This window comes from Camelus bactrianus, chromosome 5 (genome assembly GCF_048773025.1).
Source record: "Camelus bactrianus isolate YW-2024 breed Bactrian camel chromosome 5, ASM4877302v1, whole genome shotgun sequence".
In the NCBI taxonomy this organism is placed as follows: domain Eukaryota; kingdom Metazoa; phylum Chordata; class Mammalia; order Artiodactyla; family Camelidae; genus Camelus; species Camelus bactrianus.
The window spans coordinates 70,361,148-70,386,747 of NC_133543.1; the positions used below are offsets into that span (position 1 = coordinate 70,361,148).

Genomic DNA, 25,600 nt, shown 5'->3' on the forward strand with positions numbered 1-25,600 from the left:
TACCAGTTCAGCTAAGAATCTATTTCCCCTGAGATTACTTTTATACTGTGTCTGAAACTCATTTATCATTGCTTCCTTTTAAATCCCCATTACACAAGAAAGAATGGGGTTTGAAAGCCTAGATAGCTCATACTTAGTTCTAAATAAGCAGAACCAATATAAATTATATTTTTCACATTTCCCCACTTACTGAACTTGAAATAAGGATATTTTGATGACTTAATTTTTTGAATAGCTAAGATTTCTTTTAAAAGATTTTTCTGGGGCCTTTTAAAAATAATGAAAACACCTACTTAGTGTTTGCTTGGGAACTTCAACTTCTAAAGAAAGAGCATGCTAGTGCTGCTAGTGTTTTGGGAGCTCAGATGCTGTAACACGGCTGGGGCTCTGTGTCAGTGTGTGAAAAAGAAGTGAACCGTGTGCTGTCAAAACAGTGCCGATGAGAGACAACCGCAGGGACTCCGTTTGGTTTCCAGACTCTGACCGCATGAAGCTCGAGGGTTACGTTCTAAAATTAGAATCTTTACTCCAAAGATAAAGGCTTAGGGAAGATTTCTAAGTGGCGTTTCACGTATGTTTGTAGACTTATTTTACACGTTTGTAGGTATCCTTTACCCCGTTAAGTAAGGTAGAGTAATCAACAGCCTGGACCACTGACTGCATGGAACCACTGTAGAAGTTCCAAATAATTTTTTATTTCTTTATACAAGACCAAGAGTTTCTAATACAAAGCAAATAAGGACTCTCTTGCTTGCTTGTCAAGAAGGCATATTCAGTAATTATTTCTATATCTTTGCTTCAACTTCTTGAATTCTGGAACTCCAGAATTCAACAGTTGTAGTCTATAAAACATTACTCTGTATGATAGATTGCAAAATCTGCTTTCTGTAAAATAACTGTAATCCTAAATTAATGTAGGTGAACTGGTCATATCTATTTCAAAGTTTTAGAAAAGAAAAATAAACACGGACACAAACCAGAACTAAGCAAAAGACAAACTAGAAGAGCAAAGGGAGGCATAGAAAAATACTCTTATAAAAAAATAGGAAAAGAAAAGATAGATTGATAAGTAGATATGCAGCTCTATCCCACACATATTGTATCTCTCTCCATATAAATATAAAATACATATATGTATATGTGTTTATACATTAATATACACACATACACAGATGCATATGCCTGTGTGTATGTAGTTTCTAACTACAAAGCATAGTCATGGATATTGTAGTGTAGCTGACACATATCCAAGAAATAATGTAATCAACCAGTTACAGTCCTACTTTTCTAATCATAGTCTCAAATAACGCTTGACTTCCAAGAACTCATTTTAATATAAAATGAATTTTGTAGAAAGCAGTATGGAACTCAGTAGACTGAATGGCAAATGAGTAATTCATATATGTTTATGTCTATCAACATGGCACTGAAACCTTTTGTGTGTCATGGGAAATGTGCCCACAGGCTGAAATGAGTGTACAAAGGCATCACACGGGGAGAACATGCTGGAGGGGTTTTATTTGATGTTTTCAAACTGCTCTAGGGTCTGTCTTGCAAAAACCCTTTTGGTTTTTTTCTTCTTCTTCTTCTTTTTTTATGTTTTAACACATAAGACTCTCTTTTGAAATATTTTGCCAAAAGAAAAAGTAAGAGTAAATTACAAATGAACTATGCAATCATAGTCTCGTCTCTTTCTCCTTTTCTCTCCCTCTCTCAAGTCCACACCTCTATCTTTCTTTCTCTCTCTCTCTCTCTCTCACACACACACACACACACACACACACACACGTGTGCATGCGCACGCTCATTCTCAAGATAAACATTCAACTTCTGCATGTGTCTCTGCAGGGATGGCAGCCACAGTCAATAGTTAGGATTTATGAAATCACGTACCCAGAATTTGAGATCACAAACTGTATTAACTGAAGGCAAAGCAAAGAAAGAAGGCACTGAATTGAATACTATTACATGCACTTAAATTTTCTTTTTGTTTGCTTATTGGTCTATGTGTTTATTTTTTAAAGCTATTAGAAGATTTATACTTTTCTCCCACTTAAGGGAAAAATTCAAAGTGCTTTCGCCCTTGAGACAAATACAGTATGTTATCGCTTATATGTGGAATGTAAAAATTACAACAAACCGGTGAATATAACAAAAAAAGCAGACACACAGATACAGAGAACAAACTAGTGGTTACCAGTGGGGGTAGGGAGAGGGGCAATTTGGGGGGATGGGGGAGTGGGGGTACAAACTATTGGGTGTAAGATAGGCTATAAGGACGTATTGTACAAGGGGAATATAACCAATATTTTGTAATAACTGTAAGCAGAAAGTAACCTTTAAAAATCATATAAAATTTTTCAAATTAAGGAGAAAATAAAAAACAAAAGAAAAAGAAGAGTTCCAAACAACAACCAGAAGTGCTTGCTCCCTTGTTCTCTTACCCTGAATGATCGAAGGTTGAAACCATGCTTCCAGCCATCCCAAATTTACAGCTCAGGCATTGTTTTGGGAACTGTCGATTAGGAGGAGGTGTTCTGCTAAAAGTCTTTTCAATATGCCATATAAAGCTAATTTTTATTTTAAAAACTTAACCAGAAATTCAGAATTTCTCTCAGTGACTTACACAATTACTTGCTTGCAAGACAGGTAAATCTAGGTTTGATGTCATACTAGTATCATTTTCTTATCATGAGCCCTTTATTATTAAACTAAATCCGGACAGTCATGACAAGTTTAATGTAACTTTATTCCTAACACTGAGCTTGCAAAGGCTGAGTACATCTTGAAGGCTTGATGGTAAGAGGCAGGTTCTTTTTCCTCCCAGGAAGAAAGCATGCTGCTAAACCTCTGTTTGCACACAAAAGGTTTTTTTTTTTTTTTTTTTTAGAAGAGTTTATGTTGCTCTGTGGTTTAGAAGTCAGAACCCTCTTAAAAGGGGTAGCCCCCAGGCTGGCATTTGATAACAGTGAACAAACAGGTGCAGTATTCTAGTTTTCACGTTGCTGCATTCTCCACAGGACAATGATAGAGTTCCCTGGGGTGGGTGGTGGAGGGGTTGGCTCTGCTGAGAACAAACTCACTCTTTATCAAAGGTTACAATTATTATTCTCAGGGAAAAATTCAAAAATACAATTCTACATACAGATGAAATTCAGGGCATGAAATTTGACAAGATATTTTCACTCTCGAGGCAAAGTTCTTAGTGAAATTTAACAAATCATCAGTGCCCCGCCTCTGTCCTTAGTGAATCACTTTTGCTGCTATTGGGAGTGTGTGAATATTCTTGTTGTGTGACCCATGTTAAGTGGTGTTGTTTCTGAGCAGACCTGTTCCTGAATTTCAGGAATATAGAGAAGACTTCAATTTTCCCTTCTGCTTTGTCTGGGTGCCTTAGAATTATGATAAATGAATGTCACAGATGTACTTCCATATGCATTATAAAAGAAGATTGAATTATTTTAATAAGACAGATTACATAGTAAATGCTAAGAATAGTAAATACTATTAGAGAATACATAGTAAATACTGTTTTTAGTATACTTATAAATAGTAGAGATTGCATTATAAAATACTGTTGTATTTTGCCAACAATTATGCTGATTAAGTAGTATTTATGTTCCATATAAGTGTAATATTCTATATGTGAAAGGGACCAACTCCCTTAATTTATAGGTAAGGAGAACCAATCAACCAGTCAGTCAATCAATAAAACAAGGCATAGGGAGGAAAAGTGACTTTTCAAAGAGCACAGAGCTGAAGCAATGTGTGGAATCTGATTGTTTTTGAACTTTGCCTAGAGGTTTTATCTTACTCATTCTACGCTGGTGTTTCCTAGAATCTAAAGCTAATATGGTTGCCATGCTTTTTTGCTTGAAGGCATTTTGTCGATGTGCAGTTAGATAATTGTTTACTTTAGAATCTCATTACTTACATAAATAGGGCAATAGATAAGCCATTCTCATTATTTCAGAAGCCAGAAGTATAAACAAATGTCCTTTCCATTGCTTTGCTGGTAGTATTATACATTTATGTTCTGGAAAAGTGTAGTGCTTTCTTCTAATTAATTAAATCAGGCTAGATATATATCTTTTTTTTGTAAATTGGACAGAACATATTCATATTATATTACATTTTCCTATTAACAATTCTTTTAACTTATTAAAAACATCAAATCTATGGCCAGGAATTTACTTTCAAAACTGTGCACAATATACTTTAACCAATAAGTTGCTGTCTCCATCCTTCCCTCCTCCCTTTTGTCTTCTAGGACCTAAACCTATCAGTAATTGCAGAACTAATTTTAAAAAGATATAATTTAGCTCAAGCCCTACCTGTGCTCATTTACAATCATACAACTCACAATCACCTCTATTAAAATTTTGTATCCCATTTAGCTGAAAGCCTTAAAGTCTGTGTTCCCATCAAGTAGTTTGGCTTTCTCATGTGTGGCTTATGAAATTTTGCTCCTTACGTTAGCATAATAGCCAATGTTTGTCGGGTCTCATATATTAGTACACAATGGCATAGATTAATATCACATTGAATCACTATAACCTAGGATAGAACAGCTCTTAGTTTATGCTTGAAATTAATAAGCAGTGACTAAGGGAGTGGGTTAGGAACTGTCTGGTACACTACGCACGATCAGGTTGAATGGTGGTCTATGGGGCCCCTGAGGAACAAAATCAGGGCATCAGTTACCTGGGCATGAACCTGGATTGAGTTTGGAAAACATTTTTCAAAATAGGGAAGTATGTTAAACAATCTTATGGTTACCCAGGGGAAGGGGGCTGGGAAGGGATAAACTGGGAGTTTGAGATTTGTGGATATTAACTTCTATATATAAAAATAGATTAACAAATGGATTTCTTCTGTATAGCACAGGGAACTATTTGATGTCTTGTAGTAACCTAAAATGAAAAAGAATATGAAAATGAATATATGTATGTATATGTATGACTGAAACATTATGCTGTACACCAGAAATTGACACATTGTAACTGAGTATACTTAAATTTAAAAAAATGATTTGAATTCAAACTATCATATGTGAAATAGGTAAGCAACAAGGATTTACTGTACAGCACAGGGAATTATATCCCAAATCTTATAATAACCTATAATGGAATATAATATAATCTGCAAAAAAAAAAACCCTGAATCACTATGCTATACACCTGAAATTAATATAATATTGTAAATCAACTGAACTTCTCTAAAAAAATTGATTAAAAAATAAGAAAGTATAGACAGGGATGATATAAACACAAAAGTCGATTTTTTCCCAGTGCTCAGCTTTAGGAGTCAGGTGGGTGGAGTGGTAGGTGAACGGCTTGCAATAGCAGTTGTGTAATCGTATGTCTCTGTCTAGCCAGTCTTTAGGCAGTGTGTATGAGTCTTTAGGAAAAGGATTTTTATGAAAGAACAATGGATTAGGTTAGTTACTGAGGTGAAAGGGGTTAATGTCTATAAAATTCCATTCATGGTAACTGGAATTCAGCTGCCTGAATTCTTGATGACTGTGTGGAATAGAGGCCCTTCTCTGAACTACACACACACACACACACACACACACACACACAGTGCTTTATTTTTCAGTTGTCACGATTGTTTTTTCTTCACAGTACCGCACCACACAAGTCTTTGCCCACCAGTCAGGAATACCCCTTACAGACCCCTGACATAGTGGTATGTAAATACTTCTTAGTTTCTAACTCTATATGTTTGGGCCTTCATGCATTTTGAGTCTTCTCATGACAGCAGCTAATGTTACCCTAACTAATTATGAGGCTACATAGGAAAGAAAAGAGCTTGTGCAGTATGCCCCTGGAGTGGTGGGGCACCAAGGGTAGACTTCTGAGGATGCTCCACCTTGGGTACAAGCATAAGGGGTACATTGTTGAGAAGGTGAAGCAGTAATAAAAGCCAATTCTTTATTACCATAGACCCGGAATTTTTAACCATGATAGTTATAAAATACACCTTAGTAAAAAATATTTTTTATCAGTCTAAATTCTAAAAAATGCTGTGGTTACTGTTGAGTTTTTTAAGTATATGTACAAGCTTCAAATTAGCACATTTTAACTGTATAGCCTTTAATAAACATGGGTTTACATGGATGTTAACTTCGAAAAATTCTAAATCTACAATCGATGTTCTCCATATAGAGACTCAACTACATAATTTAATTTGGAGAATAAGTTTGTTCAAAATGATTTAAAATTGTTCTGCACAGTTCATGTGACCAACCCATTTGTTGTTACATACCCCTGTGTTTAATTCCTGTGTGTATGTGTTTATTACTTATACCTGTAACTATACTATAATGGTGCATGATTATAAAGGTGAAGCAATAGAACTTGAGTTATTTCAGGTCTGTTAATACATGTAATTGCTTCAGGTCCTCTGTGTTTAAGTTTATAAAATAGTAAAATAAAGTGCAAACTACAAGATTAATATTTTGTTTAGTAGCTAATAAGTTTTAGTTCACACAGGAAATAATTTTTTACTGAGTTTGAACAATATCTTGCAAGTTAAATGTTTAAAAAAACTTGTTTGTTACTTTTTTGGTGGGGAGAGGCAATTACATTTATTTATTTATTTTTAGAGGAGGTTCTGGGGATTGAACCCAGGCACCTTGTGTATGCTAAGCATGAGTTCTATCTCTTGAGCTATATCCTCCCACTTACAAGTTAATTTTTATCCCTCAATGTGTATCAATTATTTTAAACCGAAGAATAAATCAAGATCATAAGAATTACCATGTGATTATTCATGAAAATAATTTTGTCATATATTATGTATGCCATTGCATTAGAGTATATTATTTTCATTTGATGCCTTCTTTAAGTTTGACTGCAAAATAAATAATGACAAATAAGTACAACACTTAAAACCTATTGTCCAGTACAATAGATTATGTAGTTAATAATATTCTACATTTGTGTCATTTGTTTATGTGGGGGACTGGGTGAGAGAGTGTGGGTGTAGCTTTATAACCACTATTGGGAAAGTCCATTCAAAAGCATGTTCAATTGAACACTGACCAGTATTATAATTTTAAAATATAAAGGCAGTAATATAATATGTTGTTAAACAATCATGGCTTGACTTCCAGCTTGGCCCTAATTTCAGTATCACGGAATTCTAGAGCCTGACTTTTCACAGTAACCACGTTTATAGACAAGGTAGTTGTGGCTCAGAGTGAAAGTGTTTGCCTAGTCACTTAGCTTGCTCTTAGAATAAATGCAGTTGGAATTCCATACTTTCTGCCTCCAAGGCCCACAACCTAGCACTGCATAACTTGCACTGATGTCTCATAAATGGCACCTTTAAAAGCACAGCTTACTTGTTCTTTCCAGTCCGCCATGGATAATCTGGGCCATTTGGTAGATCACTTGTGATGAAATAGATGCCTGGTAGATATTGTTGAAAGTTTATAAATTGTAACCAAAAAGAGTTAGATAAATTGGCCTTCACATTGCTCCTTTATCATCTAGAAAAGAGTCTAATTCATTTCTACTGATTCTTCACTTGGAACATTCCACAAAATCACTTGCTTTTTGAAAAGAAAATTTTTGAGAGACAGAACTATTACTTGGACATGCCCAATATTCCATTACCATACACACATACTATTTTTTTCAATTTATGGTATTTCTCTAATAACTTTTGAAATTCCTAAACTTTCCATGATTAAGGAGAATAAGACTACAAGCTCGTGGCTGTTCTAGTCATGCATGCTTCATGAGCTTGAGCTTTGGTAACCAAAGAGAAAAGTGTTTGCTATCTTTAGGCTGAACTCTGCATCATTTTTTTTTAATGCATTTTATTTTGTCTAGCAAACAAGTTCATTTGAAACATGCTCCAAGGACTTATCTTTGAAGAAAAAAAATAGCAGTGGCAAAATAATTGCTAATTGATTATTAAATTTAAAATATTAATTTAATGATGTATATTTGAATAGGTGGGATTAAGATCATGATAGAAAAAATAAAAAGAATTTATTTTATACAAAGCAATTTGCTGTTCGCTGAAGCAAAAGTGATTTCCTAAGCTATATTTCAGTGATTCTAAATTCAAACTATAGTTACTTTTTCTCTGAAAATATTTATGTGCTGTGTGTGAAAATGGGTCCTATTTTAGGTGTACTTAGTTATGACTGACACTGAGCTCTTTAGGTATGTTTAGCAGCTTATAGCCAAACTTAATATGGAATTAAATATATATATATATATATATATATATATATATATATATATATATATATATATATATATATATATATCAGTCAATATATAAGGGTTTGGAGAAAGAATGTATGTGTGTATGTGTGTGTGTGTGTGTGGTGTGTGTGTGTGTGTGTGTACGCGCGCATTTGTGTCGTGCTGACTATGCAGCTATGATACTGACCTTGTCAAGGCTGGCACTTGTGTGGCCTTCAGACATTCCTCGTCATAGCCCACTGACTTAACCATTTCTCTTCAGCAATTCTTTATCTTTGTCTCCACAATAGGTAACAGTTTTTGGCCTTTGCCTTTTCGGCTGGCTGTGGAGCTTGAAATTCCTTAGTGCTGCATTTCAATTTTATCTCTTCCTACTTAATTGAGGAAAGGAGTAGAGTTTAAGGTTAAGTGCAGAATATTACGAGATCAATTCCTCCAATTAAAAATAAGTTTGTTATACTCTACACTCAAAACAGTACCAAGGAAAAAGAGAAAAAAAGTATGAAACGGCAATGCCTTTCTTCTTCGCCCTTCTTTATTGTTAAAGGTTATATATACTGCTGAGATAAAACAAAAGAAGTATTATAAACTTAGTTCTTAAATATCACTATATTTATTTACGTAATTTTAAAAAGAAGCCTTGTTTTGGTTTTAGTATGACTTTATCTCATCTTTCAAAAATGATAGGAGCTGAAGTAAGTTGGTAGTGTTTACATCTTTGACATTACAAATAACACATACTTATTATTTTATAATAAATTAATCTTTCAAGGTTTCTCTGTTGGTAAAATCTCACTAATATTAGTACCACTTTAGCAAGGAGTTTTTCTACCCACTGGTGTCTGTTACTAATCAGTATTTTCTCCCTGTGTGTATAGCAAATTATCTCTAACTACACTTGAATTTCAAAGCTTTATTACTGCCTTTGACTGTAGATTATGTGATGAAAAGGAAACTTTTCACGATATTCATATTTCTGTTATAAGCAGTTATTATTTATCAGTTTTCTTTAACCACTCTCTGAAGCTCACTCTTCTGTTGCCAGGAAAAAAAGAATATTTCTACACAAATATTTATTTATTTATTTATTTATTTATTTATTTATTTATTTATTTATTTATTTATTTTACACAAATATTTAGATATAATGATAGATTGGAGAAGGAAATGTATGGATGGGGATAAAGATGAATCCTTGATCTTGGTTCTTTTCCTGTCTTTATTAAAATCACTTTAGTTTCACTTTATTTTTTATTTAAATGTAATTGACAAGTAAGATTATACTGGTTTCAGGTGTACAACATAATGGTTTGATATTTGTGTATATTGCAAAATGATCATCACAGTAAGTCTAGTTAACATCCATCACTGTATGGTTACAATTTTTTTTTCTTTTGATGGAAACTTTTAAGATCTACTCTACTGGGGAGGAGTGTCTAGCTTAGTGGTAGAGTGCATGCTTAGCATGCACGAGGTCTGGGGTTCAATCCCCAGCACCTCCATTAAGAATGTAAATAAATACGTTCTACTCTCTTAGCAACTTTCTCAAATATACAATACAGATTATTGACCACAGTCACCATGTTGTATATCATATCACCATGACATTGATTTTATAACCAGAAATTTGTACTTTTTAATCTCTTTCACCTGTTTCAATCCCTTTACATTAAAAGAGCTGTTTGTGAGTTATTTCATTACCAACTTATTTCTACTCTTGTCCCTCACTGTTGTCCACAATGTTGTTTTTGTTTTTCTATTTATCTCTGTATATCATGAGGTATATTATCTTTATTTCACCATTCTGAACATACTCTCTAGCCAATCACTACATTCATTTGATTAATATGTATCTATAACTCTTGATGAAATGAATATTAAATAGAATATTCAAAATATAACTTAAATTTATCTACTTCTATTTTAAGTATCTAAATTTTATTGGATAACAAATGAATGTAATGCAACCTTTTCTAGTGAAAATTCATGGTGTTCCCTGTTATCTGTAGTAATAGATATCGTATAATGGAAAACTATCTGATTTTATTCCATCTTTGCAAAAGCATCATTCTTCAAGGTTGCTATAAATTATAGCCCTGCCTCAAGATGCCCATAGTTCCCACCAGTAGAAAATTAATGAGCAAGTCTTTCCAAAATATTTTACTAAGAGTGCAGATAAAGGAATTTAGTGTGGGGTTTCCATGAGGATGGCAAACTTCACATAGCATCTTCTTACTGGAATAATACTCAACTTAAAACTCACTTATGAACAACCTCTAAAATGTCAGATCTACTCGTGGGAGCTAAGGAGAGGGCATATATCTGCATGCCACCTATTATCTTCACTTGACCCTTTTCATTTTCTGTTGCTCAGCAAAGCAGTGCCAGGCATTCTCTCCCCTCTCATCTCATTAAAATCGATTGCTCTAAATCTTTCCCAGTGTTTGCAGTTTGTACTTCCTTGCTTTGAATTCCCCTGTAACTGTCCACTCTTACAGCCAAACTTCTTCAGAGTCATCTGCACATTTTGTCACTGTTTTCCCACATTCTATTCCAATTTCATTTCACACCATTCAACCAAACTCTTTTTTTTTTTCCCAAAAATGCCTGTGACCTCCATGTTGTCAGATCCAAAGGATAATGTCATATCCAGTCATCTGTTAACAAGTTATCCATCCTTCGTTGGATGGACATCCTGTCAGGATGTTTTATTTTCAGTGTCTTTTACAGGCTCATTCTCTTCTACTAGATAGGGTGAGTAACGAACATTCTAGCTTTCTAACATCTCCAAAGCTAAAGTCTTGAACCTCATGTTTCACCTCTCAACGAGTTTATCGTTGGCCTTACTATTTCAGGAATTGGTATCGTCATATATTTGAATGCTTAAATTAGAAACCTCAAAGGCATTCCTATTTCTTCTCAGCCTCGATCCAGTCTATCACTAAGTCCTATGACTATTTAAACTGTATTTAGAATCCATTCATTTCTATCTCCACCATCACTACCCTGGTCTAAAGCACCTTTAGCTCTAACTTGCACTGTTGCCGTACCTTTCTAAGGGCTCCTCACCTACAGTCCAGTCTCTTCAGGGCATCCATAATGGTCTTTTGAAAATATAATTCTGATAATGTCACTCTCTTAGTCACTCCCTTCCATTTGCATGTAAAGTGAAATACAAATCTCTCAATGCTGTCTTTAATGCCCTTCATGTTACCCTCCCATGCAATTTACTCAGGTCCCAACCTTCCCATATTCCTTTCTCACATAGTCCTTAAATGGTTTGTTTTCTTAAACAATGAGACATTGAAGTTGTGCCAGCATGCCATCAGAAATACAAGGAAGTCTTCAACGTGCAGAGGGTTATGACAAAGTCATGATGGTCATCGGCTAATAGCAATTTTAATACCCCAATTTCAGAGATGTTAATATATGAAAAATGTGCGCCTTACAGATGACAGCAGATAATCAATGACTGCTTTTTCTTCCCCCGACTCTTTCAGTGGCTGGTTCCTTCTCATTCAATTTTCAGTTCAAAAGCTGTGACCTCAGAGAGGCCTTCCCTGACAATCCTATCTAAAGTAACCCAGCGCCCCGTTCCCTGCCCCACACTCGTCACTCCCCGTAAAGTTAGTTGTTCGATTTCATTCATAGCCCTTATTTTTTATCTTATATTTTCTTATTTGTTTATTTATGAATTTATTTTTAATTAAGAAATAATACTTTTTTACTTTGTCCATTTATTTAGTTTTAAGACTATCTGCTTGAAGAGAACAGGGTCCTTTTCTCTCTCATTCATAGATGTGATGCAAATTTGTTGAATGGATATATGGATGGAGAGATGGATGGTTTTTCTGACTTGATTTTTTTTATGTACATATCAGTTGGACAGTCTGTTTGGTTTTGTTTTCAGTTTTGATCCTTGCTATTTATCTTGTCTTTCGAGAACAAGTCTTATCCTGTCTCTACACTCAGCTCATATTTTTCAAATACCTGATCCAGCTCAGGTCGCACACCCCAAGCTGTTATATTTATGGAATGAGGGGATGGTAGTCGCCAGCAAGAGAGGTTATTTTCCCAGATACAGTATGATGGTTATGACAAGAAAGAGAGGGAAAAAAGAAACGTCTGAGTGAAAGGAATTTTTGATACAACTGTATTTGCCTCTTATGATGGAAGGAAAGGAACCAATTTTAGAAATGTGTAAGAGAAGTGACAGCATTTTTAGGAAATTAAATATGAGAATAAATATATCAAGATGATTTTTTTAAAGTTTGGCACCAAGTTTTATTTAATTCTCTTATAGGCAAAAATATTAGTTATCTTAAAAGCGTATTTATATGTGAGTGTCTTAGTTATGTGTGCTTAAAGATACACATTTGAGTTAATTGCACTGTGTCATGTAAAAAAAATTTCAATATTAGAAAATACAATTCAAAATATGTGAATTTGTATTATATGCAGTATGCATATATTGAATTTGTATAAATGTATTTTCAGTAGCTCCATACCCTATACTGTATCATTCTGTTGTTCAAAGGGCACTGTACATGAGGTGATAAACAAGACTCTCTAATTACATATCAGACAAGTGGAAAATAAAACAGAATTTTGCAGGCATATAAAAGCTCATAGGCTTGAGTCAGTTCAAAGTTATAGCCAGAACACTGTGAAAGAAGTCACGGCTCCCCAAGAAATGTCAACAGCTAGCTAATAACAGCTACTGGCTTTTTGTTTTCCATGTGATTTAAAACTGCTTACCGTGTACAGATGAGGGGTTAGGTGTAGTTTATTGGCAAACTCATCTTGCAGTGTTCTGGTCAAGGTTGAATTGTGCCATGTTCATGCATTCATGTTGGACTTGGAGGTTTTTCTATTCTTTGATTACAAAAAAAATAATTGACTGTATGTTGTGGGTAATAAACAGCTCAGAGTGAAATGTACCACCTTGCAGCATTTCACTGCATGAGTAGATACTCCTGTTAAGACCCATGAGATCTCTCATGCAGCAGAGAAAGAAAGATCATACACATTGGTTCAGTTTTGGGAATGAAAATGAACATACTCAGTAAAGATAAGCTTGACTTGCATACATAAAGGCAAAAGCTGTAGTATAATAGAAGAGTTTAGTAACAAATCCATTAGGCTTTCTGATGTGCAATAAGTATAAAGGACTGTTTTGGAGCTGGACATATTTGACTACATTCTTTATTGTATAATTGCCTGTAAATTATATTAAATGGCACTTTCATGTCAATGCTCACATCAATTGCATTTTTCAAACAATAGTAATTTTTGTCTTTTAACCACAGTGGATTAATTTAGTACCGAGCTTACAACGAAGTTATGATATATTACACACACATGGAAAGAGATTCTTAAGTAAAATGGAATAGTGCTGCACAATCCAAAGGGACTCGTGGTTATTTATAATATTCTGTATTTTATAGGGAGATTTTGCGGAGTAGATATTATTTTCTGGGATTGTGATCAATGGACTTGGCAGAGGTCATGCATTTTTCCTTCACAGCATGTGAAAGTAAGTCTACGTATTGAATGGCCTGCCCTGGCCCTATCCCAGCTATTCTCTGGGATCTGTTTATCACAGGCCATGCATGGAAATGGAACCATAAACAACTTCTCACTTCTGACGAGTTAGAACACTAATCACTTTTATGGTATGCCTGAAAACCTGAACACTAAATGTTGTGGATTAAAAAGATTAAAAAGTACTAACCCTTCTTGTGGTCAGTGACAATTTTAAACTGTTGCGTTTTGCAAGCCCCAGAAGACAAGTATCATGAGAACTGATGGGCATAAATAAAAACTCTACATGTTCCTGCACATTTACAAGAGTTATTTTCTATTTCTTCCACCCATTCTTTTATTGTATTTACCTTTTAAGTGACTACTATGTCATCCAATGGCATACACATCCATTTTCTTGGCTTGATTTTAGATTTCTCCTTCTATGGTATCATGTAACTCTATAACTTGAGGGGTAGTTTATCTATATTTAATATCATATGGAGTTTATGAAGTCTTATAAAATAATATCTCTATTTAAAATGCAAATGATTTTAAAATCTATTTTAAAAACTTATTTAGGAAACAAAAATAGTCAGGCATTGGGCCAAGAATATTACAAATTTTATTTCATTTAAAACTGATAAAAAATATTAGAACATTTCAAGCAGATGAGGACATTGATATGTGCAGAGGAAAAGTAGTATGCCCAGCAATGCTCTAAGTGGTTGATTCAGATTTCAAACCCATACAACCTGGCTCTAGTGGGAGTAAAAGATTAACCTCCTATTTAAGAGAATCTGAATAAAACAATTTATGTAAGTAATTATTTCCTTATCTGTATATTCCGTGTCTTGGGATCATGCAATGCAGGAGTGGGAATGGAAGATTAATTACATGGGAAAGTGGAAATGAGAGGATTTTCTTACACTTCCTCCCTTCCTTCATAGAGGAAGTTAGTTTTAGGTAGGAGGTCAGCTGCGTATCTCAGTGTGTATAATCACATTAGTCACCTGCTCCCAAATTTAACCTTTTTCCTCAGTAGGAAGGAACTTGGAAATCTTGAGGGAAGATTTATTGCTCTCTATTGTTGACAAACTGTGAAACATGTTAATTACTTTGGAAATTGCCAATGAAAAACTGAAAATTAAATGCAGTAATTCACAGACCCAGCTAGAGCTCTTCCTACTTGTTGATTCATGATTAGAAAAAGAACATCTTTGGGAAGAATTTCAGAATGAGATGGCCTTCTATGGGAAGGGGAAAAGGATAAGAACTACATTTAGAAAAATCTGTAAAATATAGGGCTAATTTAAGAAGATAAACCATTCACAAGCCCCAAACCCTCTGAGAACATTTCAGCTCAGTTTTCTTGTTCTTATACCCTGATCTGTCTGCAGTGGGAGGTTTGCAGAAGATCTTGGTTTAGGATCCTCACACCATCCTTGACAACCCCTCACCCAGTCCTGCCTACCCACTCCCACCCTTAGTGGTAATCTCTGATATCAATGTGGTAGGTTTATTGCTATAAATTTTATGTTTTCATTTTCATAAAAAGGTTTTGGTGATCCTTAAACGTTAACACATACAGATCTGCCTGGTTCCCTTTAGCAGTTTATATTTTGTATATTTATGTACCATGATATGAGTACATCATCAATATTCTCTTCAACAGAATGTTACATCCAAAGTCTTTTCCTTAAATATGCTGCCTTATGCCATGTATTGATATTTCTCCAGAACAGCTAATAAAAATTGGTTCATAGACATTTTAAATGTTAATAGATATCTTCAAAATGCCCTGCAAAATGTCTAAACAAATTCACATACATACAGGGAATAGATGAGATAACATAGTTACACACTGACTTTTTCTTTGTTTGTTTCTTATTAGCCCAAGGCTCTTTGTATCATTCATTGATTTACTTTTGTTAATATTCAATTTAGATCAGACCCTAATATTTTTAACCATTGTGTGGATGAAAAATGACATCTTGTTTTTGTTTTTATTTTTCAAGTCCTAATTATAATTTTATATAACATACTCTAACACTTTCTTGCAATTATTTTTTTCTTATCTTTCTTTTGCTTATATAAAACCTATAGATTAATATGAAGTATTCACATGGACCTTACTATTTAAAAATAATTTTACCCGATGGCATAAACTTTGCTTATTTTCACTAGTTGAGATGCTAGCACCCTAGATATTTTTAATTTAGTATAGATTATATAAAATAGTGTTTAACTGTGATTACATTTGAATAGTTGAAATTATGGAAGCAAATAATACAGTATAAATTTAGTTTACTATGAAATATACTGTATATAATTTGTTCAGGCTCTTGGTTAAGAAAAACCTTCAAAGCAAGAATTAATACGTTTGTATTTTTTAAGTAATTAGTATAGATTCTAGAACTAATAATTTTTCAAAGACGTATTAGCAGATTGATTTTTAATGTTGCTCTTTACTATTATTATGATTTTCATGAATATTACTTAAATTAGGTAAAGTGGAATCATCTGGCAGTTTATACTAGCTTAGACATATACAACTAAATTATATTGTAAATTTCAGTAGTATGAACTTCATGGAAAAAAGTTGTTCTGAAAATAATGAGTGTTAGATTTGAATGTATACTTTGATCTCTGTCAATTTAGCTGCTATGTGCTGTTTAAAAACAAAATATTTAGAAATGTAGTAATGTCTCTAATGAAATGTTGGTTAAATTAAATTTAAAAATTAACAATGAAAACAAAATATTTAATCTAATGCAGGATAAAATGTTGATGTGATATTTTAAGTAAGATCATTTTTGAAGGGAATGAATGATTGCTGTGAGAAAATGGTGTAATCTGAGTTGGAAAAATAAATTACTACCCACCAAGGAGTGCTAGGGCAGTACCACCTTCATCTAAGTACCAAAAGCTGTGACTTTAGGGCTTGATGATAATATTAGAACACAAAGTATTGATAAGAAAAGACTTAGTATTTGGGACTAAGTACAGAGCACTGAAACAAATTAAGATTGGCACATTTAGACAGATACCTAGGTCACTGAGGAAGCCAATATTATTATGTCTGCTGCTCCAAAGTCTTTGTCTTTACTTCCCCACCAAAATTCTCAGAATATTGGATATAAAGATAGGCAATATTCAAGAAAATATGGTTGGAATTTTAAATCGAATGCATATACCAACATGTTCTGTAGACCAGAAATGCCACTGAACTCCTTTGTCCTTTTTCTTTCCATAAAATAGGTATAACAATATTATCAATCAATTTTATTAGTAAGAAAAGATATTCAAAACAGTGAAATGTATAAACTTTAAGAAATTAATTTATGTTTCAAATGATCATTTTATTTGCATTATATGTATGAAAAATGTATGTTACTCTTAAGCATATTTATGTTCAATTTTGCTGTTGTGTGTATTTCCACTTTTATAAACATTTAACTCTATACAGATATTTTTCATTTTACCTATAACACTTAATTTTCTACATATCTCTCTACTTAATTAAAACCTTCTCAAATACAGGTATCATGTCTCATTTATCTCTACCTCTGAATATTCTTGCTGTGTTGTAGCTTTTGATAAATGTTGAATGAATTAATAAAAGCCTAAAAGAGAAACTCTCAGTAAAAATTAAAAAACAGATGACCTGACTAATCAAAGGTCTTTTCTAGCTCTGATTGTTATGCAAGAACCATGTATTAAAGTTTGTAACTTGTAACATGATTGTAGCATTGAGTCCAGGCCTTCATTTACTTCAATTACAAAAGCACTTATGTGATAATATCCCAAAGATAAGCTGTCCTTTGTTTAAAAAAAAAACAACTTCCTATTGACATACAGAAAACTTAGGTCACATAAAGTGAAGTCCCCCCCAACATGTAATTTTACACTTTTCTTGTATTTCTATCTTGGCTTACTGCCAAATGTATTATTATTATTATTGTTGTTGTTGTTGTTGTTATTATTATTATTATCATTATTGAAGTATAGACAGTTTACAAAGTTGCATCAATTTCTGGTGTGCAGCATAATGTTTCAGTCATACTGCCAAATGTATTATTAATGTTTTTTTTTTTTTTTTTTGTCTTTTCAAATATTTACTTTCATTATCAGTCTTTTGACTTGGCCTTCACGTGGCTCCATTTCTATATTTTTGTTTCTCTTTATGTGAAGGCACTTTGTATCATTCTTCCATAAGATTATATCTCTTGGCCTTGAGTATTTGACTGCTTTTCCTCATTTTCTCCATTTATTTTTTGATTTTAATTTTCCTTTTTGATGTCTTATCTTGTTAAATTATTTATTTCCTATTGTTTTGCCTGAGCTATTCTTTTCTCATTTAAAAATTTTTTCATTTTACACCTTTAATCTCATCTCAAAGAAAATTTCTGACATGGTTCATTTTCTAATTTATACACTCTGAGATTTAGAGATGCTCACATTCAATTTCCTCATTTTGTAAATGAGTAAAACAGCACCCCATTTGTGACAGACACCACAGCAACAGCTAGTTGGAGTGGGAAGTGAGTAGTTCCTAGCTAGTCCCACTTGTGTTACACCAGGCAATATTTCATTGCTTTTAAACATTTTAAAGCATTCATTGATTGACTCCCAAAAGCCACACCCTATATTTAATATTTTGCATATATTTCTTTATTTATTCCTCACTACAGCCTTATGAGATCACATTGTATCTCAATTTTGCAGATATAAAACTGAGAGTTAGAGTCAGAGAGTGAAACAACATCTCAAAGCATTTTCCCAGTTTCTTTTTTTGTTTGTTTTTAGGTCCATTTTCTCTTCCACCTTATTTTTTATTTCAGTTTTACATTGGATTCTGCACAGATTTACATGGATATTTACACAGATATTGACATTAAAATATTTAGTAAGTTTATAGAGATACTGACATTAAAATATTTAATAAAATACTGACATGCTAAATTGTGAGGAGTGGCCAAATGAAGATGTTCATTCTTTCATCAGAGAAATTAAATTAACTTTAAAAAAGTCTATGAGGGTCTTTAAATTGACATTGGTTATCAGTTTATACACACTGTAGAATATTTCTGAAATACAGACAGCAAGCTGCACATGTTCCTTACTTACATAAATTATAGTCATTTTCTAGTGAAAACAGATAGTTGGAAATATGTAATGAAAACAGATGTATTTTGTTCTCATAAACGTTGATGCTGCAGGCCATGATGTTCCCAAACAAGAATGATGGTTATTACCAAGAAATGGTTCAGTTTGGTTGGCACTACCCTGTTTTATCAAGTACGAATAAAGTAAAAGAATTTTGTTACATTATTTTTGAGTAAAAGAGTAATCTTTGAGAAGGATAAGAAATGTTATAATATAGACCTATGGTCCCCTTATGAAATAACTTTTAAAACATTTTAGTTACATAGGTCCAATGCTGCTACCATCTGGATAATGGGAAATGGGTTTTAAAACAGAATAACAAAAATCACAATATAATGTTTTGTAGCATGGCAAGGGGGATAAAACTGTTATAACTCTATAAAAGAGCAGAATCAAACTACAAGCCAGTCATTTACAAGATATGACCATTTAAATTTATTAAAGTTAATTTGTATAGAAGAGTTATCCAGGTTTTGGAACGTCTATTAATTGAGAGTCAAATTAAGACATTCTTGTTAATTTATCTTAGTTATCACGTCTAGTATGTAACTGGAAAAATAATGGACACACAGAGAGCTATGCAGACACCCACAGATATATATGGATATATATATAATCATGACCTTATAACAGTCATGGACAAACAGAAATTTTAAAGGAATTGAACACATAAATCAAATCTACACTGTTGCACTTCCTCACTGCCAGGAGGTATTTGTCAAAAAGAAAATGGAAAAATGTATGAATTTCAAATAGCTTGTGGATATTTATTGCAGGGAATATTCCTCCACTATGAATACATTGAAGACTATCACAACAAAATAAGGATATATAAACATCAGTATTCAGTTTACTTATAGTAGTCTAATAATTTACTTATATATAAACTTATATTTTTGCTAATATTTAACATTTGTTCCATCTTAGGGAAAGCACACAATTTTAAAAAATAATTTTATTAGCTTATAAGTGTGTTATCTAGCTTGTAACGTATATGAATTCTTTATTTGTGACATGATTATTTCAAGATGAGTTAAATAAAAAGACCAGGTCTATGTTGTTCATACATTTCTGGACACTCTTACCACACAAAAAAAGGAAATAAATGTCTCCGTGTTTGTGCTGCAATTGCCTTTGTATCTTTATCCCTTATTGGTGAGAACAATTTGCTACAAAGCAATAATAAAATGGAATGTAATCAAAAGCCACTATGGTCTGTTATACTGCAGTAATGTCAGATAAGAATAATAGGTTTCATAAAATGCTGAGCCAATCTGGGAACAACCTGATTCAGTTGGTGTTCAGATTCATGGCTCAATAAAACTTATTCATAGACATTTGTTTTACACGCATTGATATGCAATAAGCTATGTCTGTGATTTTATTTAATTATATAGATTTTTTCCCATAGTGAATTATTGAAGGACTTTATTAAGTAAGATTTTGTGAGCCAAAATTCCTCAATAGATTTTAAATCACAAGTGTAATAATAAGGAGAAAAAACTATTCAATGGTTCTAAATTCCAGGGTCCCTTACTAGAGGATAAAAAGGAATCAAGGCTATTCTCTGTCAACCCGAGATACAAAGTTTTCAAAAGATACATAAATGTCAGGAAAGTTTAGCTAAATACATAACAAATTCACAGACGAAAGTGTCAGTACAGCTGTGATACCTTAAAATGCTCACACCTATGGTCATCGACACCCAAGCCATCCTTGACCTTTCATGGTCCATTGAGCCTTTCAGAGCTCAGGTCCTGGCTTCCAGTCTGGTGAAACTCTTCTCTCCCCTCTCTTGTACTGTCTGCAGAAAGAAATATGTCATGTATGTCTAGGAGATGCCTAGATACGTTTTTTCCAGGACTTCGTAAGGAGAGATGCATAGATTTAGACTTAAACGTTTTGCTGTGAAGTTTCAGTGGCTGAAGTAACCAAGTAAACAAATTTGCAAGATAAAACAGCATTGTGTCACTTTTCTCAGAAAGGTTCAGTTCTGCCAAGAAGAATGATTTTTAGCTTGAACTCCCAAACTTGAATATCTATCCATGCCAATTCAGTTGTTCTCACGCATGAGTCAGATTGATGAGCACCACCAGGGAGCGCTGTGAGGTCTTATGGTTTCCGGAGCGATAAAACTTTACTTAAGCCACTCAAATTAAATTTAGAAAAATATATTGTCTGATCAACCAGAACATGCCTGCCTTTTGTTCAGTAGATGACCTCTAACAGAGAGAAACGCTTTATATTTAGCACCAAGACTGTCATCTTAAATATCCAAGTAGAAAGTTAAAAAAAAAAAGAAAAAAGAGAGAGAGAAAGTCCAGCTTCTTTACAGCAAAACAATGACTAGTAAAATAAGAAGACTTGTTCTTCCACGACAACAGATCCCTTTCCTCCTCTGGGCTGGATGGATACCAGTGTTTACTGGTATTCTGATTAGTAGTATGGGTGTGTGGCGTGTCAATGAAGAGGAAAAAAGTCAACATAAAACCATCCTATTCAGTGTCTCTTTCATCGTAATGGAATGGCCCCATGAATGTGGAGAAAACTGATTTTTTTCTGAGGAAAATGCTGGGCATCAGTGGTTTGTCTAGTACCGTCTTCAAATACCATCTAGATGCTAAAGACTCCCTCTTGTATTTCTGTGTCCGTAAACTCTCCCTTGAGACAGACTCATACAGAATAGTGGTCAGCTGCCTAGTCAATGTCTTTACTTATATGTTATATTTAGGTAAGAACTAGCTAAGCTACTATTAAAAAAAGAGACCAAGTCACATAGCCACGTCAAGTTTCAAGGGGGTCTAAAAGCTACACCCAGCTGAAACACGGGAGACATACTGTTAAAGGGGAGAGAATGCATTCTGATGGGTAATCAGTAGCATCTGGCCACCAATATCCCATAGGTGACTATAAGCTTAATGTGTCCAAATATGGAGCTCTCGTTTTTTCCTTCTTAAACATGCTTCCTCTCTAGTTTGTCCTATTTCTGTAAACATGAGCTATATTCTTCCAGTTGCTCAGGATGAAAATCTTGGAGTTGTCTAGGATTCTTTCCCCTTTTTTAAATTTTAGCCCCTGTCTTCAAATTCTTGCCACTGGTAAATATTGCCACCTCTTTATTCTAAAAAATACCTGGAATCTTCCATGTTTCTTCACCTCCCTTGAATCCATCACAGTCCGAGCCACTGTTACTTCTCACCTGGGTTACTCTTATAACCTCCAAACTCATCTTCCTGCTTCCAGGCTTGTCTTACAGCAGTCGGTTCTGCAGAGCAACCATAATACTGCTTTTCCAATTGTGAGGCCCCAGTGCTCGAATACGTCTCACTCCTAGTTAAATAATTGGCAAGGCTCCATGTGTTCTCCCTCTTTCCTCCCTCACATTTCAGCCCCTACCCATCTCCCCTCTCCCATTCCCTTCCATCCAGACTATCCTTTCCTCTTAGCTATTGCTCAAGCACACGGAACATCTTTCCTCTTCAGAACCTTCAAAGCTACTGTTTTCATTGCTTGAAATTGTCCCTTCTATCTCTGTATTCAAGTTTTAACTTCCTTCAAGTCGCTTTTCAAATGCCACCTTTCAGAGAAGCCCTTCAGATGAGATCCCGACCTTGACAGTTGTATAAACTATAACTTACATGTCTGTCACTCTCTTTAACTTTCCTTACTTTACTACTCTTCATAAAATATGTGTGCGGTTTTAAGTATATTTACATACTTAAAACACATTCAAGGATTAAAGTCTATTGAATGTAGCAGTTGCTCCAAAATGATCAGTTGAGAGATAGGTGGTGGTCAGAATAATGGCCCCTCCACGATGTCCACATTCTAATCCTTGAAACCTGTGATAGATTACACCACAGAGGGGAATTAAAGTTACAGATGGAATTGTTTGCTGATCAGTTGATCTTAAGATAGGAATATCATCCTGGATCATCCCAGTGTGCCCAGCGTAATCACAAGGGTTCTGAAAAGTGTAAGAAGGAGACAGTGGGAGCGGACCTGAGTAATGGTAGGATGAGAAGGACCTTGTCCACTGTGCTGGCTTTAAAGATGGCTGGAGGGGCCATGAGCCAAGGAATGCAGGCAACCTCTAGAAAGTGGGAAAGGCAAGTAACCAGCTTCTTCTCCAAGGAAGAATCTTCCAGAAGGAATATAGCCCAGAGTAACCTGTTTCAGACATGTGACCTTCAGAACAATAAAATAATAAATTTGTGGTAAATTGTTACAGCAACAATACAAAACTAACAGAAAGAACAGCATATTTAAGTTGAATACAATTTGGGTATTCTCTCAACTAAGGTAAGATGTTTGCCTGGGTTGGTGATTCTTGCAACATCTATAGGAATCCTTTTATTTACTTCTGATAACCAAAAAAAAAAAAAAAAAAAGGTGCCTCACTTCACTCCTGTCTAACCTAAAATAGCACCCATCTTTGCATAAATGCGAATTGTGTATTTCTGAAGGACTGGATTTGTCTGCTGTTGGTCAGTGATAACCAAGTCTCTTAGTCTGATGTAAAAAAGTAGGTTTGGGAACCATCCTTATTTTATTGATTCTGTGGTGAAATAAATAACCACTCTGTTTAGTGTTATTTAAAACTCTGTTTTAAAATAATACAGTGAATAACTGGAAAATTAATGGAAAGTATGCTTTTATGAATTCAGGTAAGATCTCTAATAATAAAATAGATTATAATTTTTTTTTGCTTCACCAAACCTATTAATCAATAGTGGTATAATAATAAAATAATCATTAAAAATTTTTAAGCACCGTAAGCCCAGCACTGCATTGCTTTATATACATCTGTTGTGCCTATATGTAATCCCAGTAACATGCATTTGTGATGAAGTCAAATGTTGTAGTATTTTATAGAATGAGGAAACTGAGGCAAAGAAAAAATTAGATAAGTTGCTAAAAGTGCACCAGCTAGAAAGTATTTCAGGGAATGAATTTTGTTCTAGAATTTCAGACTGAGTATGTGTCCATTGTATGATTTAAATTCTTGGACTGCTATGAGTTAAACAATCACAAGGAGACGAAGAGCTAGTGTTCAGGCATTTATATGAGCTCATTACTTTTTGAGGTTTCTCTGTTTACAGTTTTCCGTCCTCTACATTTCAAGAGAACCAGCTTATGTTATGCTCTGTGTGCATGCCTCGTGTGAATGTGTGTGTATGTGTGTTGCCTCCGCAGCTGCTGGACATGCACCTGCATCGGCCTGAATCCAGCTCAAACCCACTATTAGTGCACATTGTTTGGAATATTTGGAACAGTATCTGCTTGCCTTTGACATTAATGGTTGACCCTAACGTTCCTTTATCTCTAAACAGCCAATCTTCTTTTCAGAATATTCTCCCTTTAGCACTGTATGTAGCTAATGATTTGATGTGTTCTCATCTAGTTCTCCAGTTAGTTTTAAGTTTTAGCAATTTAAAATGTGTTTGATGTAATGAAACCAGTCTCTAGGATATACTAGCAGTTGTATTTCTTTTCTTGTTAAACCTGGTCGTTCATACAACCAAGAAAATGAGCTTTAAGTAAAGGAGGCATTTTCTTTTTTTCATTTTATGCAATCAGTGCTACAAAGCAAATGATACGCATTTAATACAAACTTTTTTCCCCCTGATCAATATATTGTTTAAGAGAAAATTAAATTAGTGCTAAAAAGGAATTAAATATTATGGTTCCTTGTTGAGTTCTTCTTTTGAGAAATAGTCACCTACATAGTTATTGAGTACCCATTTCAATAGAAACTATATAAGAATTTAAATTGTTTATTCAAGTACATGAAGTCTCTTTGGAATACTAACCACATTTCCACACATGAATGGAAGATACAGAATTTGAAATGTCATGTGTCTGACCCCAATAAAGTAGACTTTTTCTCAAAGTGAGATTTTTTTGTTTGTTTGTATTTTTACAGATTGCTTAGATTTTTCTTCTTTTTAATCCTTTTTTATCCCCAGGATCACTTTCCAGGGATTAAGTCAGACTGATCAAATTTGGTCAACTAATCACATAAAAATTATTGAGAGCCTATTCAAGTAATACTTTGGAACTGTGGGTGATAGTATTTATCTTGCACTCGAGAATCTCATTGATTAGAATGAAAAGAAGGGAAATAGTGGGGGATTTGGGGGAAAAAGAACTTGTAAGTTACTGCAATAAACAGAAAAAGAGGAGAGAAGGAAATAAAATTTAAAAAAATAAAAGAGAGAAGGATTATATAAGAAATCCTGGGAGAAAGTTCAAATTAAAAATATATCAGTTTTAATATATTTCAGTGAAGTATTGTGTGGGACTTGAGTTTATGGAGATAACTTGGTGTCTCCGAGTGAAGTCTTTAAAAAACCAGTAGTTAAGGTATATATTGAATAATAAAAAAGAATTGGTTTTAGAGTTTAAAACCAATTAAACTCTCTGAATTAGTTTTAAATAGAGTTGCTTCTCTCTGTTGCTCTTTCTTCTAGCTGTTATATTATTATTGATTAAAACATTCTAATTCTAATACATAGAAGGAAATATACTCAATTCTGAGACTTATAAAACAATAAATCTGATTTTCAACAGTTGATTTGCAGAAAGCATTCAGAAAATATTTGCTGAAGGACAGAAGGAAAGAAGAAATCAAACTTTAGAAAACTGATTTGTTCTCAATAGCTACTATTTCTTTTATG

At 33.8% G+C, this 25,600-nt stretch overlaps 1 protein-coding gene and 1 long non-coding RNA gene across 7 annotated transcripts in view; one reads left to right on the forward strand and one right to left on the reverse strand.

The window, feature by feature from the left end:
- Positions 1–25,600, forward strand: part of ERBB4 (erb-b2 receptor tyrosine kinase 4) — a 985,443-nt gene that overhangs the window by 541,994 nt on the left and 417,849 nt on the right. The window lies entirely within an intron of this gene.
- Positions 19,663–25,600, reverse strand: part of LOC123618329 (uncharacterized) — a 34,187-nt gene continuing 28,249 nt past the window's right edge. The window contains exon 3 of the long non-coding RNA XR_012507095.1: positions 19,663–23,108. This is a non-coding gene — a long non-coding RNA (uncharacterized LOC123618329). The remainder of the gene's footprint in view (positions 23,109–25,600) is intronic.